Here is a 20,551-nt window from a genome sequence, read left to right on the forward strand (position 1 = left end):
TAAGGAAAAGAAACAACATGGCATTTGAAGCAGACGAAGGTGGTATCTTTCCCTGCAAAACAATTTACATATTGGATGGTTCTGTCTGTCCCCATAACACTGATAATTTATAAAAAAAGTAATTTGTTCCAACATACATAATTCCTTTGATACCACTGTTAAATGTCACATGATGATTCACTGTTTGCAAAGGCATTAGGGTATTCAGTAGATGCAAGAATTATTAATCATTGTTAGAGGCAATCACCAAAGTACAACAAACAAAGCGGCAATATTGGAAAGTAAAAATGTACATGCAATGTGCTATATAAATGCAGCATCTCAGGTCTGTTGACATCACTTTCATTCAAATCTGAGCATAATCACCCATCTCAGACTCTAAATCCATTGCCCGCCAACGATCGTAGCCACCCATGAGTACACACCGCCTCCCTATTTACCATTATTTACTCCGACTAAAGCAAGCTACTATAACGATGGTCTATAGTACTATCAGTGTTGGTAGTATTGGCATCTTGACAGCAGCGTGATGTGTTCCATTGAAGACTAGCCAGGACTTGATGATAAGCACAAACTGGGCAAGGAATGCGCAGAAAGCACGTCAAGAAAAAAGAAATTTACATGTGGTAATAGGTTAATAATTTTACACATCTATTTCGTCCAAATGTACCAAAATATGAATAGACAGGAGTTTGTTGAAAATCCTGTCTTGTCGCGGTCCTATCTTGTGACAGGAACCTGCCAGTAACTGCTAGTGAGATCAAAAGGTGGGTAACTGTAAGACAGTGTAACCTCTTTGTGATTGAGTGGCCGGAGTATGTTGAAAATCCCGTCTTGTCGCGGTCCTATCTTGTGACAGGAACCTGCCAGTAACTGCTAGTGAGATCAAAAGGTGGGTAACTGTAAGACAGTGTAACCTCTTTGTGATTCAGTGGCCGGAGTATGTTGAAAATCCAGTCTTGTCCTTACCCCATCCTGCCACAGGAACCTGCCAGTAGCCACTAGTAAGGTCAAGGATTGTGAAGACAGTCCCGTCAATCATTCCGGTCTCACAGGCTGTGACTGAGCATTCTCAGCATTTGAAAGTGAGATATAATAAGATCATTTACTACCTTCCTGTTGCTCAATCCCTCAATGTATCATGACTGATGATGTACACATGTATTGACTGATGAGAAACATGTTAATTCAAGAACAAATTTGTTACAAATCTTTCTTCGTTGCGTGCCTGGATGCGATGGCTGATCGGCAGACTTGCGGTGAATCTTTACATTCACCTGCAGGATTCCAGTTTGTTTACTACGTTTATAGCAAGTACATTTGATCATCAACCCTTTCCTAAGCACAAGCAACACAAGGATTACCAAGTGAGGCTGGCTTAAACCAACATATATTCTGTGAGTCTTCGAATCAACCCTGAGGTCAGTAGAATCATGTTTGCCTGATAGAGAGGGCAACTGGTAGGTACAATCCAGGGTCTCCAGTTTCCCCTTACATTATTCTGAATCACACGAAATAATATTGAAACTGTTAAGATGCACAATTCTGATGTGAGTAGATCAATAAATGTATCTTAACCCTTGTCGCTAGTTCCCGAAGGGATCCGCTGGCATGATCTGTACCAGGCCTTCAGGCCAAACATGTGAGCAACTAGAATAAGTGTTGTGTGACTGTGTGCAACGGTGATAGGAATATAGGAATTTCCTTGCAATCAGGTGGCTCTCATCAATAAAAATACCTGTTCATTGATCGCCCAGGCCGAGTAAACCAAGAGGAAGATGATAGAACAGACACAAACATACCTGAAAGAATATTACAAATGTTTTTTTTTTGTGCGAGGAACTGTTAGCATCAGTAGTGAATGCCCTCAATGGCTTCCTCACAGCCTGCTTTAAAATTAAAGTAGTCTACACTTCTGGTTCATCAATTCAAAGATGTGTGGTTCAAAGTTGGCTGGGGGTCAAGCAATGGCAGTATCAAAATCCTCACCAAGACTGCAAACGATTCATTGGGTCAAATAGATCTACATGTAAAATAACTTTATGAAGGATTAAACCAAATTTCATCGCAATGTTCCAATTGACAATCATGATTTCAAACTGTTCAGAGTAATTGGACCAAAGATGAATGGAAACTACTTGCATAACCATCAATACACAACACTTTCCTTCTTGAATGTCAAACCGGATAATTGCTACACTGCTACGAAGTACCTGAAGTGTCTTAGCACTTGGCGTGTGCGCGGCCATCTCCCAGGGGTCAAGTGATATATCTGGCCACATGGCAGACTTGTGCCTCCAATCTCCGCCTGATTGCTGCTATCAACATGTCACTGCTGGCAGTACACATGCTCTCCCACTCGCCTTTCATTAGCATTATCGAGAAGTCCCTTGTGATGTTAATTTTGCCTCCAATATGATACATGGTAGGCTACTCTCATCAAGCATGCTGGTCAGACCACAACTACAGCATGCATTATCTTCCAGTTGTTCAGGCACAGAACTGCCACACTACAAATTTCTACCGTCTTCTACTTCATAATTTCAACATTTTCAGCATTGGGGTAAAACCCTGCGAAGATAAAGACTATGTACGTCTTATCCCTGTGTGGAGAAGGGAGCTACAGGACTGCAAATGTCCTACTATTAGGACATACTACCTTCTGTTCTTCGGGACTCTGGCATGGTACATCATCCGTGGGTCTTGAAGATATGCAAGACAGACCAATAACAGGTCAAGAGACGTTAGTCATGGCCCTCCAACTCCTGGACACTGGCATTTGCTACGGAATGTCCTGACTGCTAGTATTACGTACCTGACAGATGTTGGTTAGTCGGGACTGTTTGTCTAGCACTTGTTCCCCACTGCACTAGTCAATGACTGACTAATCACAACCTATCCATCACCCGACTAATTAATCTATGAAGCAAGGTTTATATGCTGCATACAATACTTTATAAGCTTATCAACTCATTCTCTTAGAAGCAATACAATAGGCAGCTTGCCGCATATGCTGGCATTTTATTCAGTCCAGTTCTATATCTAAGTTACTCGCCTTTTCACAAATCATCTGGAGACAAGACAACTGTTTCACCCGCACTACAAGACAGACAGAGAAAACAGACTTTCATATTTCAATTCAAAGAACAAATCGGGCAAACTAACTGAACCAAAGATGAACTGATTTCGCATTAATGAGATTTTGAAAACAACTTCTGCTAAATATGATCTTAAATCAACATCTTCTGTCCGCGGGAGGGGTCAGAGAAGATCCTATTATGAAGCAAGTCAGCCGGCGGAGGCAATATGAACTTTAGCTGGGAGCGAATTAAGGAAATTTGATAAAAAGGCTAGGCATACATGACTGGATACCTATACCTTCGGCCTTGAAGCAACAAGTATACGTTTTGCACCGAGATGTCAGTAACATTACCTAACAAAATACTACTAACTGACACCAAGCCAAATAGCTCAGAATCAGCCAGAAGTTACATGCCTGTTTGATTGAATTAACCAGTTACATAGAATATCAATATTTCCGAACAAACATTTCTCCCAGAGGGCAGTCATAAGTAAACATGGTGGTAGAACAAAGTTGATAAAATGTATCTATCTACTGCAGGTTTTCTCATCGTGAAACTCATATGTTTGATCCATTAGCTCACCGACTTGCTCCAGTCGCATTTCCACATCCTTACATCGACTATTTATGGAGAGTTTAACCTATCCCTGTCACCCCTGCAACTAAATACTTGTATAATCCCCCAAAGGACTAGGAAACAACTCCTAAACTATCAATATCATAACTATATGCTAATATGAACCATAGCACACACGGGAGACAAGGACAGAAAGCAGTGCCAGGGGGTGAAGGGGCAAGTAAGGGTCAAACTATCAAAGAATTGTATCCTGATATTCATATTTAGAGGTGTGATATTAGAATGCTTTGACACAGACAGACAAATAAAAGATAAATACAGCACAATTTAATGTTTTTTCAATTAAAGGTCACGAGATGTGAAACTGACAATAAAGTGTGATCTACCTGTCAAACATGGGTCATCCATGGTGCGGGGCATGACACAATACAGTGACACCTGTCCTACCCCCTAGGGCGAAGGGTCCTACCCCCAACAACCATTGTCAAAGGGTAGTCAAGTGATGTTTGGAGTGTGTTCGTATCATTCTATTAGCCAGAGGAGCGTGAGGTATTAAGGTGATGTATTCTCTGTGTAAATACGCTGTGTGTCTCACTGATATCAAATTCGCTGAAAGTCCCAATGCATATACCGAGAAGGGAATTACTGCTGTTTACCCCTACAATCAGCATCAGGTCACAAAATTCCAAATGCCACTATTTTCATAGCTCTAAATTAATACAAAGCTTCAAATTAGTACCCAGCAAGACTTGCAAATATTACTATTAACAAGGGTCAACTCAGTAAATGAATGCTTTAGACTGATCTGGCCCTTGGAGAAATAAAGGGTCAACATGTTCATCTTGTTATTGTTTTAATTAGTGTTGATCAGATGGTGATATCTCAGCTGACGCTAATCCCTGAGGGTTCTAATTAAGGACCCTAATTAGTCCATGTGTTCATTGAAACAAAATCGCTGCTGTCATGATCGGGTGACCAGGTCAGGTTGAGTAGGGAATAGGGGAATTATAGCATCTGTTTTAGAGGACTCGCCTTCTCTTTGAATGGTGCAGTGGATGCTACGTAGATCACAGTTAGAAGGAATTCTCTCATGACCTTTGATACGCTTTGCATGACAGGCAATAAGGTCCCTGACCACCACCCCACACAGAATGGACCACTATCCCAATCAAACCACACAAATGAAAAGAGCAACAGGGGTGGGCAATGTCCAGGCATCAATTGAAATACACCAATAGCCGAGTCAAAGGTAATTCTCCATCAATTCAGAAGATACTGCTGATATCAGATGTGACACGTATCTCTGTCATAGCCTCGGGTGGAGACGACACAGAGCATTTCCTGCCTGAAGAATGCTGGGATATCAATGGAACAATAACGTGGCGACCATCTGAGCAAGTGGCAAACATCGCCCAATCACCATGGACAATGATGACCCAAATCCGCTATTGTCTCGCAACAACATCAACCAAATATAACCGCCCAGCTGTTTGTAATGTAATTATCGATGGTCCTTCTGTCCTCTTCTCATTCTGGCGACTCCTAGTGTCTGCAGTTCAGGTGCCACCTTCACAACATCACCCACCATCTTCTCCTGATTGGGAAAGTGTCCCTAATTAGCCAAGTATAATGAACTGTAGTCATCAACTTGAACAAGTTGAGTGATCATTTGTACGATTAATCTCCTCAATGACGCCGGCATTGGTCAGTATCTAATGAACTAGAACTCCAGGTTGGAGAAATCACACCATGGATGAGGACAGAGTGACCAGTGGTCATTACTCATGGGATAAGAACAAAATGTCAGGGTAGTCTGAGATGCAACTAAAACTGGCTGACTTCTGAAAATGTCATGATGATAGACTGGGACATGCTGATCGTCACATCTCAGAATTAGGGATTCTGCTTAGCAGCAAAGCGTAGATGAAGGGGCAGTGTTCTGGAAACATTCATAACTCTGAGGCAAGAATTTGCAGCAGGATATGCCAAGAGCAGGTCAGCCAGTCCCATTCCATAATGTCGACATCAGGTGGTGGTTCAAGTTCAAAGTCTAATGCAACAGGAAGCTGCACAATACACCTCAAAAGTATGACCAATGTGAAATCAAACTATCATCACCCTGTGTAAAGAGAACCCTTGCCTCATTAGCTTCCTGTCATTACTATTTCTCCTGAATGGTTCCTTCTATTGACTAAGTCCTCCAAGGCAGGTGATCCAACAGCCGTAAGCTTCTCTAATGAACATTTCGTGTTAACTTTTTATAATCTGATCAAGATCTGGAGTTCAAATGAGAAGACAGTAGCAGTAAATGGAACTTGAAAATGAAAAGACGAATGCTGCCACGATTTCCGTTAAGAAATTGATTGCGGCAAATTTGTCAAGCTACAGTTGAAAAAAAACTTCTCAAGTCCACCCCAGTAACACGACCATTCAACCTCGGTCCCATGAGTGGTCGTGTTACCGGGGTTCCACTGTATACCCATAATTCAATTAACTCCAAAACTTGCCTTCTTTTTGACTTGTAGTATTCTTTCAATGTTTGTTTTATTGATCTCTAATTAGAGGCACTATGGGCTAAGTGCATCCCGCACCAGCTGACAGAGTTGTACATTTACTACGAACATTGATTTCCGATCATGACCTGAACAGCTGTGCTGGCGTCACTTGTTCATTGAAAGACGAAAACCTGCAGAATGAACAGATTGAGGATGCTCAGTGTGAAAAGCTAAAAAAAACTGAGTTGAAAATTGGAGCATTTGCAAATCAATTGATGAATAAAAGAATACTGGGCTTACTTCATGCCTGGATCATTGTTTTTCCTCCTATCATCCCAACATCCAGAATTCCGAGCAGTTGCAGCATGATGAGGTCAACATTTCCTATCCCTCAAACCCAGCCATATGGGGCAAGGACCACAGCAGCACTCTGCTTCCTGATTCAACAATTAACTAGTCATTGAACGAGATGCTAAACTTAGCTCATCATCTAATGAAGACATAACAAGCCCATTAACAGTGTGAGTTTAATTGGTCTCAACACCCTGATATTAAGAGTTTATCATCTAATAGACAGCTCGTTGCTCTTTATATGAAGAGTTCAGACTTAAAACAAGTTGCATTTCTGGTCTGATGATCTTTAAATGCAGTCAGCTTATAAACAGTAATGACCAAGGTGAAACGTTACATATTTTCTTGCTACTTAACCCATCAGGGCTGAATATTTACTACTATTGGGGTTGTTCTTCATCAGGGTTTGGCCTGAACGTTTCTGACATGAGACAAAATGAACTACCCTTCCAATCATTATATGATCAGAGCAAAGTAATCTCTACAGAGCAATGGCATCTGGGCCCCCAAGGTTCAGGCCAATTGCTTCAGTTATCAGAAAAGTTATCAAACTATAACCATAAAGCAACGATAATGTGCAAGATCTGGTCCTGATGCTGAACAAACAAAGTGGGACCAGCACTTGTACTACGCCGCCAAAAGATTAACTGAACAATAAAATGCTTTTAGATCATTTCATATCTTGAGGGTATCACCGCCATTTTTTGATGTGATTTGTAAAATGATAGTAAAAAGAATGAATCATCTCGTTAGAAGTTATCTCTATCAACATTTACGCTGCAAGCATTTCTTGGCAACTTTTTACATTTTGGAAATGCCAAGTGGATTATAGTTTTAAAGCATCCTTATTAAGATCAAAGGGAGGCAGGGCGTGTTCCATCTGTTACAAGGACTGCAGTGGGGTCTCTCTTCTGCATTTGATGACAACATCAAATTCTTACTGAAGTGGACGAGGACTATAGTCATCATGACAACCAGAAAGCACCATTGCATATCTGTCAGAAACATACACTTTGCATACCTCTCCATCATGTAATTTTCATATCAGATTAGATTTTAGATACATTTATGATATTCATTGTGATATCAGTCCGTTATGAAACATCATACATCCATGTCCGGCTGCCACCAATAAAGCATTTACAGGTTCCACAATCGCAGCCAACAATCGTGACAATGAACAACAGATTAATCTGTTGATAATGTCTGATTGAATCTTAGTGATGTCACACAATGAAAGAGACAGGGTGGCAGTCAGCTGTTAACTTGTAGGCCTTGTATTGCCGAGTAAAGCTGCAGAGAGACAAGTTCAATGCACATGTCGTGTGCGTTCATAAATGCATCACCATCAATGCATTGACACATCAGCATGATACTTGTGCACTGGATTATTCCTGGTAAAGGAACAGAAGATACATTTTTCAAATCTGCATAGGCCAAGCTACGCTGCACAAGCATCACTTTTTAAAAGGAAAAGGAAAAATTACATTTTTGCACCAATGCAAGGAGAAGTGGACTGGATGAAAACACAATAACATTGCGAGGGAAATGCAACCCTGGGAAACCCTCCACTATGTTGCTGATTTGAAAACATTCAAAATACGCAACTGGCATCTCTCAGAAAGATACAGTACAACTTTACTAGCATGCCTATCTTTTTATTTTGAATTCTGGAAACGATCAAGAAACAGCAACAAACACACTAAAGCAACTGCAAAGTACAAATTCTCTACCTTGAAACGTGTTTCTCATCGGGACTGATAATGACGCCAATCAGAAGTGGCGTGCGTAAAATTGTAGTAAGCTGTAGTATTCCTTATTACAGGTGTAAGAAGCATGAGGTGAAGTTGTTGATGGCTAATTTACTATCGATACAAACAACATTCTCATTCCTTGCCATTCATCTCCGATGGCTGACTGATGGCAAAGTATCTTTTATTCAGTTTCTGCCAAGAAAGCAAGTTGTGTTACGACTGACTGATCCTACCTTAACCACCATTCTGTATCTAAAGCATTGACTCTCCGCTCAGTCTGTCCAACACAGCTTTAAAGTATAGAGTGTTATAACCAGTATCATTGCCATTGAGCATTTCATGCATAGCACTAGGGTTTATGTGTCATTACTCTGAGATGATAAAGATTATGAAACATGACAGACCATTTATACCATATAAATGAACAAAGTGAAATTCGCAAAATAACGATTGTGAATCATAAATTTCTTGGGAACATCAAATATTCTGCTTTATGGGATTTGTATGTGTATGTTGGTTTGTGAGTACCACTTGTTCGGGATATCAAGATGGATTTCAATGGAATGCTATGTGGGCTGCTCAACATGGTACATCAATGGATCAAGTTTTAAAGGACACGGCCCTGCACCAGCAGCAGTCTTAGCTGGAAATGTCTGCAAGCCTTATACCCCCGCTGTACTCCACAACAATTGATAGATGTTGTTCTAAGTATGCTCTCCAGGGGCAGATTAATCACGAAGCTATTGTTTTGATTAAAGTGTCATTGAGAACGTGCTTGGGAATGCTGTCACTGAGTGCAAGTATCATCGACATAAGTATGACGCAAGATGGCAACCATTTCAAAACCAATATGGCAACCACATTAAGACAATCGTCTTGACAACTTGATCAACTAGCAACCTTATGAACAATTTCTCCAAACTCACTTAGACGGAGAGTCAGTTACAATTCTTACAACTGCAGTTGTACGATATTGACATCTTGCCAGACACCCCACATGAGCTCCAATGGTTTTACCTCATTGATCATGACAAATATTGTGATTAGGTCCGAATGACATATGGATCTCGATAACTCGACCAACAAGATCTATTGTCCAGACATAACCAACCAGTTACTTGGACCCTGGATCCGTTTCCATGAATCGACAACTCAGGCAAGTCAGAATCCAGACTGGTAAATCTGAAAGAAATGCAACAGAATTGGTGCATTCCTCGGTTGAGTTTGCACAATGATTTGCTGCAGAAATGTGTATGTCATGAAATGTTGATAAGGTGTAATGGCCGGAGGCAAAATGCGCAAAACTTCATTTACAGATTCAATGCAGTATATTACTAGAAACCTGCAGAAAAGTCAGTCATGATTTCCCATGCAGCCAATACTTCTTTTAAAGGTGTTTTTTTTTGTCTTGTTGGCTTCATCTTCTTGGGCAGTATGCAATAAAATGCAAATTGGCTCACTGTGGTATAGACACCATTGGGAGATACAGGAAGTTGGATTCATGTGTTTCAAAACAGAACTTCTCAAATTTCAGTTACTGCGCAATTGCCAGAGAAAACTCTCATCAACAGAGATCCCTAGGGCCAGTGTGGCGATGAATCCCCATCATTCCCCGCATTTTCAATTTACGACGACGCCTCATTGGCATTCAAAGGTAATTGTGATGAATTAGACAAAATGAGTTTTATTTCAAATCCTGCAGAAATTCATCTAAAAACCTGGCACTATTCCCACGTTCATTTCAACCATTTTCTCCGATACTATACTGGCCAACTGCCAGTAGCGTGTATCGTGAAGCATTTTTTCTCTGATTGGCGTACGCTATTTTTACAAACCTAATAGACTTGGGCTATTGAGAGAAGTATTCAGCCAATGATATTATGATGCTGATTATTTTGTTGTGAAGTCTTATTTGATCTCAAGAACATGGATTCACCATTACATACAAGTGGAATATTTCGTTCCAAATCTACCTTTGAAATAGATAAAGATGGCATGCTGACTCGAGGTTTCAGATTGAAAATGTGAACTTTACAAATACATTATTCCAAGATTTCAATGCCAATGGAATGTCATGAACATTTCCATCTGCTATGTTTCAAACTACATGCTGTACTAAACAGTTTGCATTCATCAAGTTCTTGGTCCAAAATACCTAGTCATAAGGCACCCTGCAAACAAAAGGTTTTTGTTGCAGATGAAAACAGTGTTGGTCTTAATTTAAACTCATACCACAAGAATATTCCATATTCATGTGCTTGCCTAGCACTTCACACCACATGGTATAATCAGAATATAAAACTTAATGACATAATCAAATTCAACGCATTGCAACTCAAGTGTTGAAACTTCATCACATTTTTAGATCAATTAATGAAATGCAACTTCAACCGAAATTAAAACAAATCCAATCTGAAACTAGTGAAATAATCCCCAAGTGTGCAAAGATTTCAAAAAGATGAGATAATGCTAAGTAATGACGATCAAATATCCGTTTTTTGCAGCATCCTCCCAACTCCTTTAGCTCACTCTGTTCCCAGGCACGCGGCTGTGATTGGCTTGATAAAGCTGCATTTTTGCAGAACACTCAGCCGTAGTACAACTCCTTGTAATGGCTCACCACGCTGCTATGTCAATGGACGGAAAAAATCGCCGATCATCCAAGTTCTTTGGCCAATCAGAAGGCAAATGAGACAATTTATGCATTGCCAAGGAGCAGTTTGATGGAAGATGGGATACACACTGCAGGGCTAAAGGAATCAATTAAAGCTACCACAGCAAACATATTTTTCTCTGCAAAATGCAGCAGATGTCTCAACATTTCTCAAAGATGGTGTTCTTCTTCATGCAGAACTATCAGGGCAGTGGAAATTCTGTGAATGATGAAACTTTTTTTCCATCAGATTTGAAATATGTTTCAAATTCACTATTATGCAAAAGCAATCCTTTTTTGTTGCAGAACTGCATTTCTTACAATCTTCTCATTTGCAATGCGCTTTAAGAATTGTCAATACTCTTGACCTTATCCAATACAATCTTGATACTGCTTTTCTGTTGCAAGAGAAAATACTCATCACCTTCTGAACGAATATACAACTTGTCAGGCCAGACAAAAATTAGTTTTAACCACATTTCCAATGATATCGACTTCTATCTTTTCGAGTTATTCATACTATTAGCTATGACAATATTGACGAGTCTAACAAATCGATCAGCACATGTTAGGTTAATATTCCTATTCACCTAGTCAATACTTGTCCCAGACAGCATTCAATGATGCAGATATTTCTTCCCCGCTTACGGGTCAATATGGCACATATCACATACTTCAGCAGCAGAAAAGGCCATGTTTTTTCCAAGAGGATTATTTCTTGCTGAGAACTGATTGATCCTGTCATTACCTGGACTAATTAACAGCCTAATTAGCTTGATAATAAGATTATTTTACAACTCGCTTTGACGTTCTGTCACTTCAAAGTAATCAATGACGGACCACATTGGTGAAGACTGATGTAGGCATAACTTATTCTTAGCTACATTTGTAGGATATGTTTCCTGAAACCTGGAAAGCAAGATGTACTTTAAGGATTTCGTAAAACTTCTTTAGAATGTTCAACCACATCAGATCTGATCGTGATAAAGTTTGAATTATTTGTTTTATGAATCAAGGTGGCCAAGTTTGTGAGTGCAAGAAAAACTTCAACAAGACAAAGTGAAATATAACATGGAGCTAACGTGTACACCTGTGAAGGTAACACCCCTTAGCCTACTGACCCCTGGCTTCATGCTCCAGCCAAATGTGTGAGAAACATCTTGATTTTAGAAGCACCTTTAAAGGTGGAGTCCATCAAACTCATATTGAACATTTTCTCTTGTGTTTAAAGAAATGTTACTTGATTTCTGTGCAGTTATCATGGAATGCCACCAAATGAATCCAAAGATACCACCATCACCAGTGAAGGTTATGAAAGTGGTACATTTTCACTGTTGTGAAAGTCTCATGGCTTTTTAAAAAATTCAAAAAATCCTTCTCTACAGCAAACTCTACTTGCCAAATGCATTTTAAACCTTGACTGGGTGGGTATAGGAGCAGGTTAGAGGTGTGATGAAAGATGTCTCCAGCTAGTTAAACCTGCTCACTGACAGCCAATGGCACAGCCAGCATGCTACCTTCAGCAACCACAACCAGATGCTAAAGTTGTTAGCAGGTGTACCTCACATTCCCAAACACCTAGCTAGCTAGGTTTTCGAATACGCTAACCAGTGACTTTTTACATGAGTTGTAGAAAAACCTCCAGGAATTTTCCCCAGTGGTGTATAAAAACTTTGGTTTAATTATAAAATCTAGTGCAAGGTGCAGACAAGCTGTTGGAATTGAAAAGTTTAATCATGTCTTCTTTGATAACTACAGACAGATTCTCATAGTAAACACACCACAAGATCGTCAGACCTCACCTTGCTATTCATTCTAGCTCATTTTGAACACATTTACAAATGTTGCTACATGTTTACTATACTTTTCATACAAAGTTTCAGAATAGTTTACAAAGCAAAAAATGCCACAAATGTTTTTACAGCAAGACTTTGCTGAACTGCTTTACAAGACATTTGCTGTTGTGTAATTGGCAGTAGTTTTCAGCTTTTGAAGCTGTCTTTTAAGCTAAGAAAGAACAGGTTATGCTGAAGCTAGTATGGGGTGCAGCAACATGGTTTCTTCCCTATTTTCTTCATGCCCTTGTTGTAATAACCCTCCAACACTTCCAGCCAGATGAAGTAATAACGTTAGTAGTTAACGTACAATATCTGTTGTTACTTGCTGAGACATTTCATTTACTTCACGAAAAGCAATCTTTGAGACGAATAGGAACACAAAACCAAGGCAAGCACTCTTCAACGTTGTATTTACCTACACATGGTTTTATCTTTCATTTATTTCACAGCGAGAATTAAGCGACTAAAGAAGATCTATCCGCAATCATAAGTACTTTGCTGCGAATATCGTTGCTAAATTTATCCCTAAGATAGTCGAGTCTGACAAGAACATGATGTAAGTGTATGATGGGATCAACACACTTACTACAGCACGTATTGCTTTAGGTGCAGAGTTGGAAACGTAGTAAACATAGTAACGAAGAGATACCGGCCCGACTTTGACGTATCGCCACTTGGAGCTCTTTTTAATCTGGAGGTAGCTAAATCCCAGCAGTGAACAGACGCGCAGCAATTTTATCTCAATGGTTCCTCGAGATAAGGTGGATATCACACCGCAATGGCATCTACACTATTCTGATTTCAATGAACTGCGTTCCTTTTGGACGTGATAACTCTGGCAAAGCATTGCGTTCCCACGCTCCAGAGAACTTCATCAGATCAGTCTTGATGTCATCTGTGTTCTTTGCTGATTACCAAGGCCATCTGACTATCTCCGTAAGATCATGACGATTGGGGACCCTGGACTGGTGTGAGAACACCATGCGCTAGCTGGCACCTTTGAGCATCCTCCAGTCAAGATAGGCCTCAAGAGGTACCGATGAAATACAGATGGGATCTCTGTTAAGATTCAAAGAAAGGAATTCCTAATGATTATGAATATCGGTATGCAGGATACTGCAGTTGAAACTACAAAGTCAGACAACAAAACAAACTTAGTTTTTTACATAAAATGTAGCCTTTATTTTTTCACTTCGTGTGACTTGCATATGATACAGCATCTCTAATCTCTCTTCTCTCAGACTGAATGAGCCTGAGTACATATGACATACTCCAAAAGTCTCAATACCCTCTCAAGAACTGTGCATTTGTTCATGCAATTGATTGCAGGATATGCCGAGATACTACAGGAAATAGTGTACACTTACTACGCAACCTTTCATATCAGTACTAAATGATTTCAATATTGAAATCAAGACTGTCCCCTGCGAAATGAATTTTACCTCAGGTGGATTTTGTTGGAAATAGCTGGAATTTCCAGCTCTTGGCTGGAATAAGCTGACACTTTGAATTTAGAGAGTTTCATCGAAAAGTTATAGCTGGCAAAAGCTGACAAAAACTGGAACTTTATCCATGGGGTGGAAATTCTTGGCATTTTCTGGAACTTTACTTTTCGTAAAAGTTCCAGCGCTGGAAATCTCTGTCACTTTACTATGAGATTGTCAGAGCTGGAATTAGCTGGAAATTTCAAATTCGATGTTTCTGACAATTGTTGGAAAAAGCTGGCATTTGCTGGCATTATGCAAATTGCTATTATGTTATGCAATTCTATCATGTGGTCTTATCACCTGACCTATCCCATGATGCATTACACCTCAGACAGGAACCAGTAGGTTTGAATTTTCAAGTCAAACAAAGAAATCATGTGGGAGCTCTTCTTATTTCTTGATTCTTACCCCGAATTCGATATCAAGATATCCAAAGTTTACACAAATTGAATTGGAACACATAAGGATTCAAATGAATGCAAAAAGGGTAATCTGGACAGGCCTTGAGGTTGTTTTTTTAGCATATGAAGAAGCCTGAATCAGTGTATGTGCTATAAGCCTGTATTCAGTATCATTGTATGCATGATCGTAGACCCGGACGGTATCATAACTGTAAGATTTTGCATGGGAGATGTCCACAGCTCATGACTCATGTAAGTGATGGAGTCAATCAACAGTCGGCTTGCTCCATCATTCTTTTCAAGGTCGTGCAGTGATGTTATTTGGACATCCATTTTGGACGTCAGTCCCCGTCTGTAACCCTGCCCTCCAGACATCAAAGTGACAGAGTGTGCTATGTGTGGTTAACATCATGTTGATGTCACGGTATCCAGTTAAAACGGCACCTCTTTTTTATTTGGCTCACCTTGTGAGCCTATGCGATGATGTGGCGTCCATCGTCGGTGGCGGCCGTATTGTTAGCGCGGCACATTTCGTAAAGTCTGGACTTAAAATTGGTATAGGCCTACATATGTTCCATGGGCCCTGGGGCAATTCACACCAATCTGGTCAATCCATGATCCTCAAACTTACGAGCCTAATATTACAATGTGAATACTTTGCACTATCTATATTATTAAACGAGAGGCAAAATTTTCCTGTCAGTGATTGTCAATGACGTCATCGTATCAACTGATCACAATTAGCTATGATGTAAATGACGTGCTGTCTCCAGGATGAGCATTGAGCCCTGACGACGCCAGTCGGCATTGACGAGCACTCAAACCCAGGTCATGTGGCAACTTAAACCATCTGCAATGGGGAAGTGTCCGCCTGGCAGAGGTGTCTGCAAGGAGCCTCAGTGAAGCAATAATCTTACGTTTTATATGATAGGGCCTCTTATGCTCGTGTAAGTCCATGGTCAACACACACCAAGAATGATATTTACATTAACAGTGTGACAAGATTGTGTCAGAAAACTAAGGGATTAGGTCAGTGGCATATGCTCAAAACTTGATATGCCACAGCAATCATGTTTGCAAGTGACATAAATCACTTGTTTGCATAGATAATTTCAGGTGCCCGCAACAAGAACTGGTCATCCTAGCAACCTCTGTTGGAAGCAAAATCAACCTGCAACCTTTAATCATATTTCTGTGTGACAGAAATTGCTTGTTTGCAGTTATAATTGCAGATGCCATCAAAATTGAATTAGAATTGGAAAGCGCACGGCCTGGGATCAAGCAAAATCAACATGCAATCATGTTTGCATGTGAAAAATTGCCTGTCTGTGGTGATAATCGCAGGTGCGTGTGACAAGATTGTAATCAGCAAAGTCAAAACTAAGCGATTATTGGTTTTACTCCACGACAAGAGATCTTCTTGTTGCATATCACAACGATTCTAATCATAGTCACTGTTGAGTGACAAAAAACGCCTGTTTATTAGTGTGCAGTGCTCTGATCGATTCAAACGTAGAGCAGGTCACATACTCCATATTAAATTTCCAGCTAATGTCAACTAATGCCAGCTATTTCCAATAAATGACAGCCCTGACATTCCTCGTTGCATGCTGAATTTGTAATTTCCAGCTAATGTCAACTAATGCCAGCTTTTTCCAATAAATGACAGCCCTGACATTCCTCGTTGCATGCTGAATTTGTAATTTCCAGCTAATGTCAACTGATGCCAGCTATTTCCAATAAATGACAGCCCTGACATAAGTAAATCAGCTGGAAGGTCTGGGTCCAGTTTTTTCCACCTAATTCCAGCTCTGGAAATTAGGTTCCAGCTAATGCCAGGTTATGCCAGCTTTTTCCAGAGCTGGCATTTTCTGGCACTGCCATTTACCAAAATACCGCCAAACTCCAGCCCTGACATTTTCTGGAATTTCCAGCTAATTCCAGCCTCCTGGCAAGGAAAAATAGTTTGGAATTAGGTGGAAATTGCCGGCTTTTGCCGACAATTTCCAGTCGAATTTCGCAGGGGGTAACAACAGCATGAATATGCTCAGACAAAATTCTCATGAATCCGAACCAGATCAAGTATGTGTGCACAAGTTGTGGTGTACCCAAGGGGACTCTCATAGCATATAGCATGCACAAATCAAATCGGCATCGACGTGCACCTCGATGGTATCTCGTAAATTCTTACAAATAAAATGTTCATATATAATGGTGTGTTACCAAGCTTCTGGTATTCTTATCCTATTTATGATCACTCCCTTCCCTGCAGCTACGAACATCCCATCACTTCCTTCCTGCCCCTGTGCATGCCGCACTGGAATTTGTCAACGGGTTCCACAAACTGGCAAACTTTGGACGGCTTGAGTTTCATCGTCAAATTGTTTGTGGAAATAAATGAAACTTTATCCCCCAAAGTGAAGAGAAGGATCAATGAAACAGCCTCCGCTATTTCTACCTATAAAGAATCACAGTCCTGAGTCGGTTTTATCCAATCAGAATCTACTACTGTAATCTAATTGAAGATATCGTAAAATTCAAATTGATCTCTATTCATTCCATCAAATCTTAATCACCCCATCATTTCCCCGATCAAATCAATCATCGCTATCCTCAAATGGCCGCAACTGAGTCAAAAATATTTTACCACACTACAGCCTGCAGCAAATTGAGTGCAATTTTATGCAACAGAGACCTCGATGATCTGAGATTCATCTTAAAACTATTAACCAACTGTAACCGATAACGACTCCTTAGGGTCCTATCGCGGCAGCAAAATCTCACCAAACTTTAAATCTTAATTTTTACGATCATTTTTCAACCCTCGAAAGTGTTGTTTCAATAATCGATCAGCTCATCGGAGTCCCGAGGTAGCATCCCAAAACAGTGATATCATGATTCTAATCATCTTGGAACGATTGTACTTGAATGCAGGAGTACGAGGGAAGCCTCAGCCATGATATATCACCCCTTCGTGCCCAGTGAGGACACGTCATAATTTGCGGTGAAGTTTCCTCGCTTCCCCGGGCAATCAAATGGATCGTATTTCCAAAATGTAAATGATCTTGAAATGGAAAAGTTTATTGCTAAAATTTGATTTTTGTCACCGTAAATGGTTGCCATGGAAATGCTGAAATTCAGTAAGGGGTTTGTTAAGTTGTAAATGGAGTGTTCATTATGAAGTAATCGAGGAGGTTTTTAAATCTCTTTTTTAAAGAAATCAAGACTCTACAGGATTAAATGAGTTCTAGAATAATATTTCATGCGGAGAAACTCGATGAACAGAATTCTAAACGGATGCTGGTGCTGGATAAGAACGTGCAATTGAAGACACTTCGGGCTGATTCGACATGAGACAAAACCAGGTTACAACCTGACTGATGAAATACGATATAATGTGATGAGTCGACACCTAAAAAGAGAAGAGGAAAAAGCAACCGCGTGACCTGATATCTCTCTTTGACTAGGACAAATTGACCTATGATTCAGATGTACTGACCATATGCTACATTTTCTTCCATTCACACTCCTGGTAACGAGGAATTCACCACTTACTTAACTGTGTGCCCTCCTATATGGACTAACACGATATGGAAGATAAAAACCAAAACAGCCCCTTTCATCTTTGAAATGGTTTCACTCCTCACACGCCTTTGATCATGAGTATAATCTCGTTCATTAACCTAAAGGTTTCATCTCGATGCTGAATCATAACGTAAGCAGCAAGATTAACGCAATTAGGGCATAGAATTAGATCATGTAATAGAGGAATATACTACAATCAGTTTACGCTAGCGTGGTTGTAGTAATATTATTCAAATGAGCTGGTTCGATACTCTGATGAGGTGACAGCGGACACTTGAGGTGAATCACCAACAGACGAATCAAGATGTTGAAAATGTATCAGAGGAGGTTGTCTGCAATCCTGAAGACCTCCTTATTTTGAGCATGTCCACTCAGAAAGAACCACACCAATGCCTTTTCATGCCAAATGCCAACAATTTGGTCAAGTGTCCTGTGGTATCTGTGATGACAAACAAGCATTTGTGTTGATCTGTATTTTACTAACTAGCTGAGGATAAGAAGGCCCACCCAAAGGTTTGTTGTCCAACATAATGTAGATAATCTTCCCTCTTGTCCCTGACCTTGTCACAATTCGATTCTCAAGCCGGTGCAAAGTCCTTGAAAATCCCTCTTCCTTTGAGCCGTGTTGAGCCTAATCCAAGATATTGAATGACAAAATCTAAGCATCCATGATCCTACCGGTGCAGAACTCTTGACCAACTCCTCTCGCATTGATTTTTAGACCAAGAGGCATCTTAACACCAGGATGGAAGAATGCCAAAAGTGCAATCACATGTTTGTGATACTGGATGTCTTATACGCGCCGGTCACCGATCCAAAGGTTGACCGCGCTCAACGTTGCTCAACTTTCACTCTGGGGCCAACGCGCCAACCACTGGGCCATAAAGGAATTCCCTCATGGCCGGCGGGTTAAGCCGTGCCATATACCTGGGGGTACTATACACTGGAAGACGAATGAGTTGCCGAAAACAGACCGTGTCACTCCGCACGCATAGTTTACATAACATTCCATTTTCTCGAAGAAGACTTGAGCAGAAACTTTCCACCATGAGCAGAGAGCATCACTTGCATCTATGGTATTTTCTTGGAGAAGACTTGTAAAAGAAGCTATTGGTACTTGAACTCTTTGCAAAATAATGTTGTTTCATTCACCATAACGGAGACCACCCTAGAACAACTTCAGCAGACCTGTGTGGTAGAACAGAATATGTAACCACTCGTCAAAGAGATCATTGCTTTTGATTGGCAAACTCTTGAGCATTTTAAAATATAGTTAACTTCACAGTTGGAAGGGTAAGGGATACCATGTTCCAGCATGAGGTAAATCAGGATCATATCTCAAAGTTTGAACAACTTTCTATTGAAAATCTACTGGAGATTCATTGCAACCATATTGTAAGTCTGATGGAGAACAGTAGGTACGATAACATGCTTTTACACTATCTCATGGACCCGTGCCTGGGAGTCTGTGATCAATACCTTCTGCATCACAGGACACTATGATCAACAGTCAAAAATCCATCGCGAGTAAATACGATATCTCGGTTAGGATGCAACACTACGTCAGTTCAAGTCGTGCTAACTTTCGTCGATTATTTCAATGATGTTATGTTTCTCAAGTTTTAGTCAGCATAAACACAAGAATTTATGGTTGGAGTCTGCTGAATCAGTTGAAAAGATGATGATAATGATAATCCAACAGCTAATTTTGGGTAAGCCCGGATCACCACCTAACTTTCTAAGGTTTCCAGGAGCACCTTAAAGATGCTTGTTTTACTCAACCAGTAGAGGGAACCGCAAGCAGCGACTCGGCCAGCAGTGGAACCCACAATGTCTCGATTATGATTCTTGTGTCATTAGGGCAGAGCAATCTAGAGTCGAGGTCCAGAGCAGGGTAATTCTTGTTCATGCGACATGGACTCAAGGCAACAGCGCCAGCTAATTCACAGGTAAATAGCGCCAACCACTGGACATCATACACTAGAGTCAATGGCAAAATATCAAAAATTCATGAGTTTAAACAGTGAGTGTAAACGCGAGCTGAGTTTATGACAGGTGTATACAGTGGTGGTATAAAGTGTCACCAATTGGCAATCGAGATCGTCAACAGAATCGTTTCACAGTTATGATCTGGTCATTAGTTATTTTGAGTGGTGACTTAAAGGTGATGTGTATCTGTAGACTTCACCAAACCAGGGCCAATGTCTCAGGGGTTCTATCCAGGGCTGGACAAGTAACCCAGTTGAGCATATTTTCTACTGCTCCTTGTTGCAGGTAACATGAAACCCAGTTCATTCCATTCATCTCTGCCGATATTGACCTTGGCTA

General features: G+C 40.4%; 1 protein-coding gene across 1 annotated transcript in view; it reads right to left on the bottom strand.

Annotated features, from left to right (window-relative positions):
* LOC135485277 (protein jagged-1b-like) overlaps nucleotides 1-20,551 on the bottom strand; it is a 52,578-nt gene that overhangs the window by 21,882 nt on the left and 10,145 nt on the right. The window lies entirely within an intron of this gene.

The sequence above is a fragment of the Lineus longissimus genome, chromosome 3 (assembly GCF_910592395.1).
Source record: "Lineus longissimus chromosome 3, tnLinLong1.2, whole genome shotgun sequence".
Classification (NCBI taxonomy): domain Eukaryota; kingdom Metazoa; phylum Nemertea; class Pilidiophora; order Heteronemertea; family Lineidae; genus Lineus; species Lineus longissimus.